Genomic DNA, 19,508 nt, shown 5'->3' with positions numbered 1-19,508 from the left:
TGTGTGTGTGTGTGTGTGTGGTGTGTGAGGAAGACCAGCCCTGAGCTAACATCCGATGCCAATCCTCCTCTTTTTGCTGAGGAAGATTGGCCCTGGGCTAACATCTGTGCCCATCTTCCTCTACTTTATATGGGACACCACCACAACATGGCTTGACAGGTGGTGCATCGGTGCGTGCCGGGGATCCAAACCTGGGAACCCCGGGCTGCTGCAGTGGAGCATGAGCACCTAACCGTCACGCCACCAGGATGGCCCCCCTCAATCTATTTACTTTTTATAGGGCCATTCAGATTTTCTTATTCTTGAATGAGTTTTGGTATTTTGTGTGTTTCTAGAAATGTGCCCATTTCATTTAGGTTATCTAATTTGTTGGCATACACCGGTTCACAGTATTATCTTACAATCATTTTATTTCTGTAAGGTCATTATTAATGTACCCACTTTAATTCCTGATTTTAATAAGTTGAGTTTCTCTCTTTTTCTATTGTGGGGTCTCACTAAATCTTTGTCAATTTTTTTGATCCTTTCAAAGAACCAAACTTTGGTATCATCCATTTTTTTCTCTTGCCTTTCTATTTCAATTTAATTTATCTCTGCTCTAATCTTTATTATTTTCTTCCATTGGCTTGCTTTGGGCTTAGTTTTCTCTTCTTCCATGTTTTCAAGTTGGAAGTTTAAGTTATTGATTTGGGATCTTTCTTCTTTTTTAATGAAGGCATTTACAGTATAAGTTTCCCTCTAAACACTTCTTTTATTGCATCCCATATGTTTTGGTATGCTATGTATTGTTTTTGTTCATCTCCAAGTATTTTCTAATATCACTTGTGATTTCTTCTTTGATCAGTTGGGTAACTAAGAGTGTGTTGTTTAATTTCTACATATTTGTGAATTTTCCGGATATCCTTTTGTTATTGATTTCTAATTTTGTTCCATCGTGGTCAGAGAAGTTAGTTTGTATGACTTCAATATTTTTAAATTGATTGAGATTTTTTTTGTGACCTAACGTATGTTGTATCCTGGAGAATATTTCGTGTGCACTTAAGAAGAATGTGTATTGTCCTGATGATGAGTGGAGTGTTCTATATATGTATAAGTCTAGTTGGCTTATTGTGTTGTACAAGTCTTATATTTCCTTGCTGATCTTTTGTCCAATTTTTCTATCCACTATTGAAAGTGAGCTTTGGATGTCTCCAACTATTATTGTTGAGTCTCTGTTTCTCCCTTCAGTTCTGTGAGTTTTGTCTGCCACATTTTGGGGCTGTGTGTTTAGGTATACACGTATTTATAATTGTTACATCTTTTTGATTGATTGACACTTTTATCCTTATGTAATGTCTTTCTTTAGCTGATGACAATTTTTATCTTAAAGTCTACTTTGTCTGATATTAGTATAGCCATTCCAGCTCTTTTTTGATTACATTTTGCATGAATATCTTTCTCCATCTTTTCATGTTCAACCTATTTATGTCTTTGAAAATAAAGTGAACTGCTTGTATCATTAGCTCTTTAGATCATTTTAAATTCATTCTGGTAATCTTTACCTTTTAATTGGAGAGTTTAATCTATTTACAATTAATATAATTACTGAAAGGTAGAGATTATTTCTGTAATTTTGCTATTTGCTTAATGTACATCTTATATCATTTTTGTTCCTCAATTCTTCCCTTATTGTCATGTGTCCATTTTAATTTTTATCACATTTTTACTATTTGAGTTATTTTATTAGTGATTGCCCTGGGGATTACTATTAACATTTTTTCTTTTTTTTTTTTTTTTGGTGAGGAAGATTGGCCCTGAGCTAAGATCTGTGCCAATCTTCCTCTATTTTTTGTATGTGGGATGCCACCACATTATGGCTTGATGAGTAGTGTGGATATCTGCCCCCAAGATCTGAACCCGCGAACCCTGGGCCACCAAAGTGGAGCGTGTGAACTTAACCACTGTGCCACCTGGCTGGACCCAACATTTTATTTTTTAACAATGTAGAGAAGATTAATATCAATTTAGTTTCAATATTGTGTAAAATCTTTGCTATTCTATAGCTCTGTACACCTCCTCATTTATTGTTATCTTCATAATTTATATTTTCATATATTACAAGCTCATTAACATTGATTTATAGTTATTTTTATGCAATTGTCTTTTAAATCATGTAGGAAAAAAGAGAAGTTACAAACCAAAAAATATCATAGTGACATTTATATTTGCCTTTGTAATTATCTTTATAGTATTATTTATTTTCTGTGTGAATTGGAGTTACTGTCTGGTGTCTTTTCACTGCTACCTGAAGAATTTCTTTTATGATTTCTTGTTGGTCAGGTCTACTAGTAATGAACTCCCTCATCTTTTATTTATCTGAGAATGTCTTAATTTCTCCTTCATTTATGAAAGATAGTTTTGTTAGATGTAATATTCTTAGTTGACAGTTTTTTCTTTTAGCACTTTAAATATATTATCCCGCTGCCTTCTGACCTCTATAGTTTCTGATAAGAAATAAGCTGTCAATTTTATTTAGGATCCTTCATAATTTATCAGTTGCTTTCAAAATTCTTGCTATGTATGTGTCTTTTTTCTTTGTTGGGGGGAGGAAGATTGGCCCAGAGCTAACATCTGTTGCCAACCTTCTTTTTGCTTGAAGAAGATTGTCACAGAGCTAACACCTGTGCCAGTCTTCCTCTATTTTGTTTGTGGGATGCCACCACAACATGGCTTGATGAGCAATGTGTAGGTCCATGCCCAGGATCCGAACCTGCAAACCCTGCACTGCTGAAGTAGAGCACATGTGAACTTAACCACTGTGCCACCAGGCCAGCCCCTGTATTTGTCTTTTAATAGTTTGATTTTAATTCGTCTCAGTGTACGTCTTTGAATTTATCCTATTTGGAGTTTGCTGAGTTTCTGAATATGTAGATTAGAGTTTTTTGTAAAATATGAGAAGTTTTGGCCATTATTTCTTCAAACATTCTTTCCGCCCCTTTCTCTCCTCTCCTTCTGTGAATTCTGTTATGCATATCACGATATGTTTAATGTTATCCCCAAGATCTCTTAGGTGCTGGCCATTTTTTGCCATTCAATTTTCTTTGGCTCCTCAAAAGGGGATAATCTCAACAGATCTATCTCCAAGTTCACTTTTTCTTCTTCTTTCTGTTCAGATATGCTGTGGAGCCCTTTTGGAGAATTTTTCATTTCAGTTATTGTGCTTTTCAATTGTAGAATTTCTATTTGATTTGTTCTTATAGTTTCTATTTCTTTATTGATATTCTCTATTTGGCGAGACAATGTTCTCCTGGCTTCTCTTAGTTCTTAGTTCATCAATTAATTTAGCTCTTTGAGTATATTTAAGACAGTTGAATTAACATCTTTGCCTAGTAAGTCCAATCTCTGGGCTTCCTCAAGGACAATTTCTGTTAATTTCTCTACTTCCTGTGAATCAACCATAATTTCTTATTTCTTTGCATGCCTCATATATTTTGCTATTGTTGAAAACTGTACATTTTAAATATTATAATGTGCAATTCTGGAAATCAGATTCTCCCCCTTGCCAAGAGTTTCTTATTTCTGATTGTTGTAGTTGTTGTTGTATATTTGTTTAATGATCATTCTGACCTAATTTTGTGAAGTCTATATTCTTTGTTATGTGTGGCCACTGACATCTATATTTTGTTAGCCTTGTGGTTACTGATTGGATAGCGATTGTAACAACTGGCATAAAAAAAAAAAAAACAAAAGGAAAAGAATTCTCTGTCTTTGCAAAAGGTCTTTGTGTATGTGTTGGAGCACACCCTCAACACTCAACCAGGTGGTTTACAAATGTATTATAGCCTTTACTTTCTGCTTTCACTGAGTCTGAAGGTCAGCCACACTTGAGAGTTAGGGCCTTCTCGGATATTTCTGGGCATGTACAAAGTCTTCTAGATTCACAGGAATATGTCAGAGATTTTCACATCCTTTTTCCTCTTAGGTATTCATTATCCAGCTTTTTTCCCTAGGCATCTGGTTACTCTGTTGTTCATTCCTACTCTTATCCATTGCCCTAGGCAGCAGAAACTAATACATTTTACTTTAAATATATTCAACAAATGCCCCACCACAGCACTGGGAGACTTCAGAGTTAGGTGACATAAAGCAAACCCTATGAGCTAGTCCTCAAGAGAGCCACCAGACAGGTTAAAACAACTAATCACAATTCTTTGAGAATAAGGCTCATTCTGCTGTTCTCTAGTATGAGCACCTTTGTTGGCTATGGGTTGTTGTTCAAGGCCACTGCTAAGCAATGGGGGGAGGAATGTAACTAGGATGATTTAAAATGCCATAAAGCTGTCTTACCAAGATTCAGCTTCTTTTTTTTTCCTAATTGTTTCCATGGTTGCTGCAAGCTTTTGGTTAATTTCCCGAGTTCCAAAAAAAGTTGATTCTGATAGTTTTTGCTAGTTTGTTCATTGCTTGTGGAGGGATGGGCTTTTTAAATTCCCTACTCTTCCATTTTTGCTGATGTCTCTCAGTTTGATGATTTTGGACAAGTGTATAAAATTGTGCACCCACCACCATAAAATAAATGTGATGAGGAGTCAGAGCCAGTGTCTCATTCCAACTCATTTCATAATAATCCTAACATTCTCATAAAATATGGAGTAACAAGAAGTGCATAAATGATAAGTATTGAAGAGCAAAAAAAAAAAAAAAAGGCAAATATCATAGTTTGGAAAATAGTGCCCGGGAGAATTATGTAAAGGTCATAGAATATGAATAAATATTAATGTACTTATCATGCAAAATTGGAAAAAATGTGCTGTTACAACTGAAATATTATTCAAAGACAAGCATTGTAATTAAGGGTTTCGTTTTCCCATGGCAGTGGTAGAGAAATGCAGGTTTATTCGCAGCCTTTAGCTAGTTCATAACCATTTAAAAAATTCAAATGTAATTCTTGTTGCAATAATGCATAAAGACTGAATGAATAGCTAGTTAATTCCTCAAAAGCATGGCATTTGATCTGCTAAACATTCATATTTCTGCCTAGCATGTTCAGGGATGCTGTAGAATCAGTGAACTGTTTTAACCCTCAGAAACTTACAGCTAACTGAAAACATTGTCAGCTCATCTTGTCTCAGGGAAACTAGACATTTTTGGATGATCTATAGACAACTAGCATCTATATTTAGGTCAAAATGATCTTCTTTCTCCCCTTCAGACTTCCACTGCATTATCCTAATTCATCAGAATAGGTTTGGGGACTATCTTGCATTTGAGACCTGGGATTAATGTAGACCCAAGACAGCTATGCTATTCAGCAACTACCATGCTGATATTTGCTCCAAGCTACTGCAATATGTAAATGTTGGCAAACATTTAAAGAGGAAACTTGGTTCTGATCCACATGTCAGACAGAAGGATGATTGTCTCAGGTTGAGTCTCCCAAAAAACCTCCTAAAATAAGATTGGATTCAGAAGTCAGATAGATCCTGACTCTAAAACATGTTTTCTCTAGTTTACTTCGCATTTTAAATCTTACTTGTAGCAAAAGCACATATTAAAGCACATATTAAAAGAAATTTATTTGGATTAAAAGGAAAAAATAAGAAAACAAATCCATAATTTTATATTCTTTTTCTATACCAAACAACAAAAACTTTTAAGGGTAGTATAGTTAACCTCAATTTTCCTTAATGATTGAAAAAGTCAAGAGTAAATGGGAGATTTAGAAAGATCGTTAGCTGATTGGGTTAAAGTTAAAATATTGTTCAGTTTTCCACAGATAAATAGGCAGAATAAATGTTAAAATAATGCACATGAAGTACTTTTTTTTTTAATTTTGCAAGTTTAAGTAAAATGCCAAGTAAATTAGGTCATGGATAAAAAAGCATTAAGAAATGCACATTAATATTCATATCAAAGAAATACCTTGCCATGTGAAAAGTGAACCATAAGAGATAAAAATATATGAGTACATATACAAATTATTTCTTTAACAATAAAATGACAAGATAAACAGCAGAAGCAGGTGAAGGGAGGTGTTTGGCAGTGACAGCAAAAGAGGCTCATTTTCATTATACTTATGCCGAGTATAAAAATTTTAACCTTTTGAGGGTGCAAAGTCCTGCTATTTTTATATCCTCCACAAAAGTATGCACCTTGTCAGACAAATAATGGCTTCTCTGTAAAGGCTTATTGAAATAAGCTAAATTCAGATTAAAGTCACATAATAACTATTTCTTATATTATTATTATCATTATTATTCTTATTATTTTGGTCAATAGGAAGGGGACAAAGTAGCGTTAAGAAATCTCTATGAGAAGAACATCTAAAATTTACACTAGAAGAAAATCTGTTTTAGAGATGCTCACATAGCATACAATTTCTAAGGCAAATATCCAGGATTTTCAAATGGGTAGAGCTGCAGACATGAAGCTACTTATTTATCACATCACGATATTTCTTGCTTCTGGGTCTTTGCTCATAGACCTTTTTTTTCTTTTAAAACCTTTAGAATATTTATGAGGAATTTCTTTTTTTTTTAATTTTTTTTATTGCGGAAACATTGGTTTATAAAATTATGTAAATTTCAGGTGTATATCATTATATTTCAATTTTTGTGTAGATTACATCATGTTCACCACCCAAAGACTAATTACAATCCATCACCGCACACATGTGCCTAATTACCTCTTGCACTCTCCTCCCTCTCTTCTTCCCCTCTGGTAACCACCAGTCCAATCTCTGTCTCTATGTGATTGTTTGTTGTTGTTTTTATTTTCTACTTATGAGTGAGATCATATGGTATCTGACTTTTTCCCTCTGACTTATTTCGCTTTGCATAATACCCTCAAGGTCCATCCATGTTGTCACAAATGGCTGAATTTCATTGTTTCTTATGGCTGAATAGTATTCCATTGTGTATATATACCACATCTTCTTTATCCATTCGTCCCTTGATGGGCACTTAGGTTGCTCATAGACTTCTTTTCACGAGAAAGTGTTTCCCTCAATTCCTTGCCCAGTTAATTGTTATTTCTTCTTCAAGACTCAGTTCAAGTTTCACCTCCTCTAGGAAGCCTTGCCTTATTGTTCAGGTTAAGTGCACCTCTTCTATACTCTTGCATTAGTTTTTGTCTCTCTTTCCAATAACTTGTAAATGGTTTAAGAAAAACAGTGACTTACTAACAATTTTTGTTTTTCTTGTGGCTTGTCTTTGGAACATAGTAGACATTCTATTGTTATTTATTGACTGAACTGAAAGAATCATGTTTAGAAAAGAAATCACAGGGGCTGGCATGGTGGTATAGTGGTTAAGTTCACGTGCTCCACTTCAGCGGCCTGGGGTTCAGGGGTTCAGATCCTGGACTGAGACCTACACACCGCTCACCAAGCCATGCTGTGGAGGTGTCCCACATATAAAAAGTAGAGGAGGATTGGCACAAGTGTTAGCTCAGGGCCAATCTTCCTCACCAAAAATAAAGAAAAAAAGAAATCACAATCTTAATTTGTAAACAGTTATTCCCAAATTTAAATGCAATATTATACTTAATAATAAAAGTAATATCACCTCTTAGATAAAATATCATTATTTATCCATCAATAGGATATGTGTTATTGTTTTGGGTTCTGTGTTACTTCCAGAAATGTCCTAAACTTCCAGTCCATAAAAAGATGTATGGCAGAGTAAAATAAATTTAGCATTTGTCTCTTCTCAGGAAAAATACCGTAAAGTGACAAAGAAAATATGAAACAGAAATCACATTTGATCTTCAATAAAACTAGGAGACAGCTAAAATTTTGAGCCATAAAATCAGAGTAAGGATTCCCCAAACAGTGAAAATTATATAAAGGTTCAAGAGCATAAAGAGAGAAGCCACCCTGCAGCAGGGCACAGAAAAAGCTGGTACAGCATACTGCTCCAGGGTGATGCTCAAAATTAGAAATCTCATGGTGACAAGAGAAATGACATATATGAGCTGGTAAGCATACCTGGACTTGGTATGGTCCTGAGAAGAAATTAAGAATCATACAAACAGACATAATTTCAGAAAACCATCTGTCAAAGAGGCCGGGCTGAGGAATCTCCAAACCGTGAGCGGCCTAATAATGCCAAATTTTGTGCTAGGGTGAAGTAAAGACTAAAAAAACAATCATTTAGACCACCAATCTATGGCATAAAAATAATCTCTACTAGCCTGAAATATGGCCTTGGCCTTCTCTGACACAAATCTCCTAAATATAGCTAGTCGGAAAGAAATTACATCCCTCGATAATTAGCAAAAATAAAAAAGAATAGAATTTATAGAAAGATAACATACACGCACACACACACGACCAGAGTTAAGGAAGGAAAAACAAATGGCAAATGAAGAACATTTAATAGAAAAAAATCAAAATATAAGAAAACTATGATCAAACATTTTCCCAGGAATTTAAAAACTTAGTAGAGTTAAGTACGTTTATAATAGAAAAGCACAAAACAGAGATTCAAAAGCTCAAGAAAGAAATGGCAATGAGTAGAACATAAAATTTTTATTAGTAGAGGTAAAGTAAAAAGTAAAATAATAAATTAATTAATATAGAAATCAATAGCCTTTATATACAAAATCAGCCACTTTGAAGATATAACGGAAGTAAAGTCCACAATTTTAGTAGTAGCAACATGTATGAAATATTTAGGACAGAATGTAAAAGAAATATTTGTGATCCTTAAAAAAATAATCCATAAAATATCACTATAGGACCCAAAAGGAGACTTAAACAAATGAAAAGTCATATTTTTTTCAAATAGTCAGTCATATATCATATACTCATACTGATGTATAGATATCAATTCTGCCTAAGTTACTATATAAAGTTAGCATGACCACTAAAAAAAAAAAAATACCAGGATATTTTTTAACTAGACAAGTTAGTTCTTAAGTTTATACAGAAAATTTTAACTAGCAATAGTATCCAAAATACTCTGCAGAATCATGAGAAGTGACTTGCCCTATTTGATAACAAAATGTATTATAAAGTGATAACAACTAAAATAGTTTTGTACTAGCACATGAATATATAAATCAATGGAACAGAATAGAAAATATACTGATGTACCTAAATATATTTCTTAAAAATGTATGATACAATAAATATTTCAAAACCTGAAAGCAATATTTTTTAAAACATAGTGGTGTGCTGGCCTGGTGGTGCAGTGGTTTAAGTTGTTGCACTCCACATCAGTGGCCCAGGGTTCATGGATTTAGATCCTGGGCACGGACCTACACACCACTCATCAAGCCAGGCTGTGGTGGTGTCCCACATACAAAAAAAAATAGAGGAAGATTGGCACAGATGTGAACTCAAGCAAAAAGAGGAAGATTGGCAACAAATGGTTAGCTCAGGGACAATCTCCTTCACAAAGAGAAAAAAAATAGTGGTAAGGCAAAAGAATAAGATAGCTATTTGGGAAAACAAACAAAAAAAGCTGGATCTTAACTCTACTTTTTATTCAGAAATGAATTCCAAATAGATCAAAGATATAAATGTAACAAATAAAAATACAACCAGAAATTATTAGAAAAAAATGGATTTTTTTTTAATTCCAGGAAAGCTAAGGCTTTTCTAAGTATCAAATAAATCCTTGAAATCATTACAACAAATGATTGATTAAATCAACCACATATAAATAATTCCTTTACGATTCAAAATAAAGTCAAAAGACAAATGCTAATCTGAGAAAGAATAACTGCAATTTATAGAATATCAGAGGGCTACCTCTCAACGTGGAAAAGTTTCCAACAAATCCATAAGTAAAAGTCTGATAACACAAGAAAAATGTGCAAAAGAAATGAAAAAAACACTTCATGGAAAAGGAAAAATGTTTAAATAAAAATTCAGACCGAAATTACAATGAGATATTGTTTTTACTTCTTAGATTTGCAAAGGTCCAATTGTACATTGGCAAAGTTCAATGACGTACTGTGTTGGAAAGATATAGGGGAACAGGCACTCTCACACATTGCTGGTGGGAATGCAGATTAATACAACCCTCTCTAAAGGGCAATCTGACAATAAAAATTAAAAATAAAAAAAATTTAAAAATTTAAATTAAAAATGATTTTTTTTTTTGGTGAGGAAGATTGGCCCTGAGCTAACATATGTGCCAATCTTCCTCTATTTTGTATGTAGGATGCCACCACAGCATGGCTTGATGAGCAGTGTGTAAGTCCACGCCCAGAATCTGAACCCACGAACCGCGGGCCACCAAAGGAGAGCGCACACAGTTAACCACTATGCCACCGGACTGGCCCCCAAAAATATTTTTAAACCCAGGGATACCATTTCTAGAAATTTATCCACCTGAAAACTCACGGATATGCAAACTGACATGTAAGATGTTATGCATGGCAAATAACATGTAATTACTTAATTGCATAATTTAAAAGAAGATTGGCCAAACAAACTTTAACATCTATATGTTAGAAAAATATTCAGCCAATTAAAAAGAACGAATCAGTATTTATACACTGATATTTTACCTCTTTTAGAGCTGCAAAATTAAGTGGAAAAAACCCAAGATGTTAAATGATGTTTTTAGTAAGCTGAAATTAGCATTAAGAAAAGGAAAAAATGTATATATGCCGTATTTACTCACATTTACACAGAATATTTCTGAAAGAATACTCAAGGATGCAATAGCAGTGGTCACTTCTGGGGAGAAACTTGAAGACTGAGAGACATGGTCATGAAAGGACTTCCTTTCACAGAATATTTTGTACATTTTGAATTTTATACCATGGGTTGATTTATTTATTTAATTAATTTTTAAAAGAAAATGATAGTGTAGACAGTGGCATGGCATAGTGGAGGCAGCATAAACTGGAAGTTAGGAGCCAGACCGCCTAGATCCAATCTCAACTCTGCCACTTCCTGGTTGGGTGACTTTAGACAATACTTAAACTCCATATTGTCTATGTTCCTCATTTTATTTATTGTTATTTTTTGGTGAGGAAGATTGGCTCTGGGCTAACATCCATGCCCATTTTCTTCTATTTTATATGGGATCTGCCACAGCATGGCTTGATAAGCAGTGCGTACATCCACGCCTGGGATCCGAACCTGTGAACCCTGGGCCGCCAAAGCACAGTAAGCAAACTTAACCACTACGCCACCAGGCTAGCCCCTATTTTCCTCATTTTTGAAATGGGAGTAATAATCCTACCTAGCCCATAAGGCTGTTATGAGGATAAACTAGTTAATACATGTAAGGCCATTACAAGAGTGCCTGACATAGAAAAGCACTTTATTAGTGGCTTTTTTTTTCATTAAAATAATAGAGTAAAACCCACACAAGACCACAGACATATTAGGTATCTGTAATACAGCAGAGCCGACTGGACTCAGAGAACTGGGATCCTTTAGAAAAAGAGACCACAGCCAAGCTGGATTCAGGACCAGGGTTGGTTGTCTAGAAGAGCAGCTTCTGAGAAAGAGAATTCAGACATTTATCAGGTTAGTTTTTCCCAGTTTGGTCCTACAGATGCTGTTCCAAAGGGAGCTGGACACATAGACATCACTACCAACAATATAAGGTATGAATATAATGTGGGGTTTAGGGAGAAGAATTTCCTAGGTGAGAAACAGAAAAGTCCACATGTAGCTCTGATGATCTCAGAATGCATAAGCCAAGTAGAGCTGAACAGAATGCACCATGGACAGGATTCCAGGAGAGGGACCCAGCTTTCAGAGGGGCAGAAAACACAGTGGGAGAGTACTGGTCCAGGAAAACATCTTAGAAATAGAAGCTTCCTGAGCTCAGCCTCTAGTATCAGCCACTGAGCTAAGTCACATCCACTGAGCCAGCTTTTCGCCGAGCTACTGAGCAGGGAAGAAATGGGCCTCTCAGGCCATCCAGATTTGTCTCCCTCTGATATTATGATTTCCTATCCTTTCTGTGTCCACCCCAGAGAAACTACCGAGTCCGCTGCTAGGGAGGGTAGGAAGTTCTCTAGGTTCGATCTCCTGTCACTTACCTTATTATATTCGTCTAACTGGGGAGTGGTCATGGTGAGGTCACCTTGAGAAATTTAGTCACAGTTTAGATTTCTGGTATTTCTATAGATAACCGCAAAAGCATAGAGTGCACCTCTTCTCGTCCTTTGAAATGTTAAATTCAATAGGATCCATTACTTTGTATAATTACACAGTTCAAGTCAAAAGCAGGTCTTCATCTGTAGGTAAGAATTTAAAAATAAATAGAATAAAACCTTCTGAATCCCTCATGCATATACGGATTTAAGTAAGATTTGTTGGATGACTATTATGGGCAAGATATTCTGCAAAAGTATTTTCTCACCACAATGTTTCCTTACTGAAAAGAGAAGGCAGAGGGTGGGGCATAAGCTCAACTCAGTGGTCTTGCCTTGAGTTGAAGTTTAGGTTGCCCCCAAATTTCTTCTTTATGGCTTTCCTGTCATTCATAAAAAAGATGGAACCTCAATACTTTCTTTACATTCTACTACTTCCAGCCCTTTACACCCTTTTCACACTGAAGTACAATAGGTTCCTTTTTTTTTCTTTTTTTTTTTTTTTTGGCTCCTTGACCGATCTCTTAACAGTTTTTACTCTGTTTCTTTGGAATTAAAAAAAAATGTTTGCTTAGGTCTCATTTCTACACTAGTTTCTCTGGTTTCCTTATCCTAAATTAAAGTGGTCGATAACCTATTGCCTCAAATCATCTCCCTTTATTAACATAGGCAGAGGCAAACAGACATTGTGACTGAGGGGGGAGCAGGACTGCTTATAAGAATGAAAGAGCCATGAGGATGTTCTTAGCATGGAATAACAAGAAAATACGTTTTCATCTTTAACCTTCCAGCCAACTGCATGCTCTGCCTCACTCACCTCCCTTAAAAATGCAGTCTAATTTGACTATTCAGCAAATGTCTGAGCCAGCAAATTAGAACTCTTAGTTTTTAATCAGTAGTTGTTTTGGTTTTGTTTTTGATGTTTCGGGGGGTTTTTCTGGTAATTTTGGAGATCTGTAAAGAGTTCTATAGGACTATTATAGAAATTGCTGTTCAAAGCTTTCTTAATCTGGAAAGAAGTGGTTATGAGTAAGGATGTACAAGTCACTATCAATTTTCTTCAAGCTGGTCCATGCCTGTTTATCCTTTTGCCATATGTGATGACACGCATTGCAGTCTATGTGAAAATGTCCCATCCACCAGTAGAAAAGCTTAATAATTTATTTGCAGTCCATCTTCCTCTAGACAAGTGCATGCCATGTATTTGCTGAGTTGTGTAACCAGCTCTTAGAGCAGGCACACGGCCGGCTGCAAATGGTTCTTTCTGACATCTTTCCATTTTTCATGGTATTGATATTTAGCCCCTGAGCGCCTGTTCTGCATTTTCAAAACAAAACAGAAGTGAGGAATCAATTGTGTGTTGTTGGGATGAAATATCATGACCTTGATTATAACTGTCGCTTTTGAAGGGGAAATTATAGATGTGAAATTCTTCAGGGTCAGAGCTAACACACAGTACATCTAATTTAGAAGGGCATTCTCTGTTCTCTGGGTGAGTTCTCAGAGTCTTCAAACCTAAATTGAGAGGGAACTCTTCAGTCATTCTTTGTGCTGTGGTCAAAACTCTTTGCTCCTATACTAGGATCATACAGGGGTAATGTCTGCATTGGATAAGGGAAGACATATTCATAAAAGGACCTAAATTAATTTGACATTGTAGAAAAGTTAAGAAAATTATTGAACTTGTAGAACTTTCCATTTATCCTGATTAGGGAATAATCAGAATATTCTGATTATGAAGTTATTAGCGTGATGGTCTTTTGCTTTAGGAGGGAGTGCAAAATAAACAAATGAAACTTACCCATTGGATATTAGTTTGTAAACCACTCACATATCCTCACGTAAGGCCTCTTGACTCTAGTCTCAGGACATAGACTCCAAGGCCAACATTGTAGGAAGCTTCCACGTTTCTCCTGTTGTCATCTTTACCTTCTTTTTGTCTTTCTGAATCAATAAACTCCAAAAGGCTAAGAGTATACAACACCTGTCTGTGGGAAATCCAACAGAGCCCCTGGAAAATAAAACCAAAAGAATCACCTAAGCGTATAAAATTACTTCATGGAATGTTCTGGTTAGTATCACCTTGGTTTTATTCAGACTCATGGCTAGTGTTTATTTCCATGGCTCAGAGGAATTATTTGGCAGAATAAAATTGCATTCTTTCTCCCACCTCTTTTCTGCAGAGATTTCACACATTGACTAAACGTAACATCATGCCATACTGAGAAGCATGATGGTTGAAACTCCTCTACGGTGTCTGTGCAGAATACTAAAAGACCAAGGGGCCAGTGTTTTTCTGAGCTTGAAACTTAGTTCTTGTGCTTTTATAGTCACTTTTAAGAAATCTCAGAATTACAGTTTCGTCCACAGAATCATCTTATGTCAATCATCTTGGGATGACTTCTTAATGTCCTTTAGAGAAAGAAATCCAAATGTGGCTTGACATGTGGCTCTTGTAGTCAGCTGTGCAGCCTATGCAGGGATTTTCCATCGTAAGTGACTTTCTTTCTAAAATCTGGCACCATGTGTTTATACTCTACACATTTGTTTCTTCTGGGTCATTGTATTGAAAGGAAAAAAATAGCTTTAGCTCTCTGAAAGACACATGGCCCATCTGTGGCAATGCAGGACGTGTTTGAACAGTCATAATGCCACCCAAAGATAGAGGTTTCTCTTTCCATCTAGACCACTTGGGTTCCTGGGGAGCCCTGCAGAGCATGTTCAGAAAGCATGGAGCCATCCTATATCTATTCATGAGGGCAAACTGCTCTAACTCAATTGAATTCCTTACAATTGATGTTGTGAGTGCACAGGCCGGATGCACATTGTAAGAGCACATATCGGTCTAGTGCTGCTGTCAGCAAAGACCTTAATGAGCTTTGAGAGTAATATGGATGGTACAGAAGATGCTATCAATCAGATGTGGAAACAGTGATGTGCAGCAGTGAAAGAGAATGAAAAGGTGGTGGAAGAGAAAGAGAATGGGGGCAAATTCAAAGTACTAGGATAATATAAATAAACAGTTTCAGTTTGGAGAGTGAAAAACATACTCACATAAGCAAAAAAAAAAAAAAATTTCTATATGGAAGTGTCAGGACTGTGAAAGGGTCAGAGATTTTATCCATCTGCAACTAACAAGTTAGCTGGCCGCTCCATGAGTTCTGGGACTTTTTTACTCATGACACAGTAGCAGCATGAGCTTCACAGTTGGCTGTTCCCGTCCCCCAAGTCCCTCTGGGGTGACAGATAGATGTTATACACACAGTGGGTTTACATCACAGCTGAAGAATCCTGAAAAAGGGAACCCAAATCTTTTACCAAGCAAACTTTCCAAACTCTGCCCCAGAGGAAGACATTATTCCTATTATCCCGAAAAGCAAACAAACCTGCCTTCTGCTCCAGAGGGAGGCACTAGTTGTATAAAGAGATGAATAAGGTGAATTTGCTTCTAAATAAGGTGATGTCTTCTGTTTCTACCTTTGTCATTGCTATCTTCTCCACAGTTACCTTAACATCTTTCATAGTTCTTGCAATGTCTTCCTAATAGGCAGATACTCAGCAAAAATCTATAAAACAAAACCATCAATCCTGGAAAGTTTTTATATTTTTTGATTTAATTGATATTTCAGCTAATCACTTGGTTCTTTTAGACTCATCATATATCCCCTTGTTCCCCAGATAGTATGGAAATATATGGTAGATTTCTCACTTCAAAGAAATTGTCTCACGCTATATGTACATGTTCATTATACATGTAAGCATGTTCACTAGACTTGCATCACTTAGGTCATTATAAAAAAATACATTTTCTCCTGGACAATGCATTAACTTCGTGATCATAGTAGAAAAATGTTCTTAAACATGACACATCTGCGTTTGTTTGTCTCATAAGAAAGACAAATGTCATTCTCTTTTTGAATTGTACATTTGAACAATTGTACAATTGAATCAATTCTACATTTAATGAAATTGAATTATTGAATGGTGGTGATAGCTTGAGGTGCCCCACTCTAAGCGTAGGGAGTAAGAGAGATAAAGCAACAAGTTTCTCCCATCCTTATTTTGTAATGCACTCTATTAGCAACAGGAGGATTATGAGCTGGTTTGACAATTAGATCTAGTAGCTGTATCAATAGAAAGTATTTTACTAAGTACTCCATGGTGAGCTATGCTCTCTGCAACCAGCCACTGGCAATGAGAGTCATAAGCTAGTCATTTACCCCATATAAATAAATGTATTATGTCAATTGGACAGGAAAAAAATTATAAGAAATCATTTCTCGGCATGTGCTTTGAAAGTAACACCATCAGGATCATCACTCATGAAAAACTACTTAGAGAAGTTTCCTTCAAAACAAACCCCATTGAAAAGCTAAATGTAGTTGATGCATTTCTTGAGTAAGAGAGAAAAAACTCGATACCTTAGGGCCATTGGGTCTGGAATTTCCTTCATCATTAACACTGATTCGTTTTCTTTCTTATTTAGAGCTGAAAAAATGTGGGGTTAATTATTAGATTGTTATCATTTACATCAAAGATGTTTCATTGCTCCTAGGGCTTTAGAATTTAAAATATTCATTTAAGAGGAATAGGTAATGTGAATTAAAATTAATAAAATGATGTTTTCAAACATTTCTTTATGTAATTTATTAGTTTAAAAATGTGCTCTTTTAGTTGAATCAATGTATTGAAATTGAGAAAGAGGAGATGGATACAAAATATACAATTTATGTTCATTTTGTTCACTTTCTTTGCTCAGTGGTTGGCATGTAACAGGAACAAATTTTGTTAAATGAATTACTGTAGTGGCCATTTTGTGGCAATGGAATTCTACTGAGAAGCAGGCATATTTAAAGGCGTCTTTTATTTCAAATGAGTCTTCATCAGCAACCTTGAATCTAGTGATCTGAATAGTCCAAATAGTTCCATATTTCTTTTCTACTAGTTGTTTCCCCAAATGTTCACCAATGTAATTTGAATAGCCTTATTCTCTGTAGTGCATTTCAATGCAAACACTGTGAATAGATTATTACCTGGCTAATAAGTTGTCTCCTTTGGGAGATGTCAGAAGATCATCTCATCCACGCTTTTTAAAAATGCTGGTGTTGTCATTCTCTTCCTTGCGTAAATTATTTTATTTATGCTAGATAAAGAAAAATCTGATATATTCCATTGAAACTTAACTTGAAACAATAATTGAACTGATTTAGAGACTGTAAGATAATATTTAGTTAATTTTGGCAATGTTTTATTATAATCATAACAAATGAAACATTTTAGAACTAGACACAATTAATTTGATCAAGTGCATCTACCACAGATTTACAAAGTCCTATGCAACTAGAATATCAGGATATTTGAATCTGATAGTCACTGAGATATGCCAAAGGGTTATAGTGATCCAAGATGTTTTATCAGACAGAATAGTGGATTAAGTGCTTTCAGCACTCTCTGCCTTGTGTGTTCTTACATTTCTGTGTTAATAAAGAGAAGTCCATGCATTCCCCCATGGCATATCTTTGCCTTGCAGGCAGCTTGACGCCAAGCATAAATCATGTGTGTGGTTACCATGGGCCATGTATTTCAACCTGTCTCTGAATATTAGTTATGTTCAAATATTTCTTAACTTTGAGAGTGGAGTTGTTTCTGTAGCCACAAAAATCTTATATCAAAATACAACAAACAGGTAACCTCATACATCTGGAAATTATCCGTTAACTAAAATATGTATTCTCAAAGAAATAGCAATATGCTATTTTCAAATGTCATTAAATCACACTTGCAAGGAAATATTCATAAAGATTATAGCATTGTGAATATTTATTGTAAAATACTAGAAGAAAAAGGAAACTAAAATTTCCAGCATTCCCATCACAATTATGTCAGTATCTGGAGAAAAATGACTGGAAGGAAGTGCATTAAAATACAAACTGCAGTTGTTTAGATGAGTGAAGTAGAAGTATTTTTTCTCTGTTCTACTATTCTTTATTCTCTAATTTTTCTATAATTGGCAGTATTATTTTATAAATATATATTAAATGCATTTTATTAAAAATAATCTAGGTTTAATTCTTTAGTTGCCTTTTTTTCCACTTTAAATTTGTTCTCAATGTAACTTGTTTCCCTCCGATTTGATCAATTTGCTTTTGTGAGCTATGCTATTTTCTTTACTATTCTTTTTCCATTTGCTTCTCAGAATTTTTTCTGGGTCCCAACTCCTTTCATTGTTCTTTTGTCTTCACTGCCTGCTTCTTTAATACAACTAGCTTTTGTCATATCCTGGTTCTTTGTTTCCATCTCTGCACTCGATGATGGCTCAGCCGGTTTGCACCCATAATCAACTTGCTATCTCTTTTTCCTGACCCTTCAAGCTTCCCTATTTCTAAAGATAGAATGGTAAATTAATAGCAAACAAATAGCCTGTTAATGATGTGATTTATCATCTTCTAATCTGCTCTCTCAAAGATCTTTTGCAACAATAGTAATTCTGTTGACTCTGCAGCCCCTGTGGAATTGTCTTCTTTCCATACACCCCAGAGGGGACCGGGCCGCTTGTTTTGTCATTATAGTGTTCTGAAATTAATATAATGTCCTCTTCCTCTTCTTCTACTTTCTCTTTTGCTTACTCTTTCTTCTTCTCCTTCTTGCATACTGTTGTCAGCCCCATCACCCCGCCTTTCTGTTTTCCAAAAATTTAAAAACTGTCGTTAAGTGGCTGAGCATGGCAGTACCAAGGGAACCCCCTTGACTGAGAAGCCAAGTAACGAAAGCTGTGTTCAGAGTGTGGTCTTTAAAGCAGACGGACCTGGGCCTAATTCCCAGCTATGTGACTTTGGTGAATCACCAACCCTCTGTCAACCTTGATCCTTGCTCATTTTCAAATAGGGGCCATCGTGTTCTTTCAAGCTGCTGTGGGCATCAAGTGAAAGAAGTGAGTGAAAGTGCTCTGTAAGCTCTAAACAACTTTCCACCCTTGCCCTCTGCCATCTGATCCCTACCTATCCCTTGTTCTTTCCTCAACGCTTCCCACTCTCTTCACTGCCAAATCCTGTGGTCCACCTGCACTGAACAGTATGTGACTACCTGAAAATGCCATGCTCTTTTTGGTGTTGGGCTTGACTAGAGTATTATAAGCATATATAATATACATAAGTTTATATATGTATATATAATATATAGAGAGTTTTCTTCATCCTTCAAATTTCAAAGGAAATTTTGGCATCTTCAAAATCCTTCCCTTACTGCTCTCCCAATTCTCCTGCACCCACAGCTGGCTTAGGGGCTTCCTTTGTGCCTTCCTCCTGCCCTTTGTATTTTCTCTGTAATTCTTCTCATATGATTCTTTGGCATCGCATCAGTTCACTAAACTGTGAATTTTTTGATGGCAGAGTCTTTGTCTCTTATCTCGATACTCCAGGGTCTACTCAAGTGTCCGGTGTGTTGCAGACATTCTATAAACA

The sequence above is a fragment of the Ceratotherium simum genome, chromosome 31, assembly GCF_057802395.1.
Source record: "Ceratotherium simum simum isolate JZ-2026a chromosome 31, ASM5780239v1, whole genome shotgun sequence".
Classification (NCBI taxonomy): Eukaryota; Metazoa; Chordata; class Mammalia; order Perissodactyla; family Rhinocerotidae; genus Ceratotherium; species Ceratotherium simum.
Note: the sequence above shows the minus strand (reverse complement) of the source record.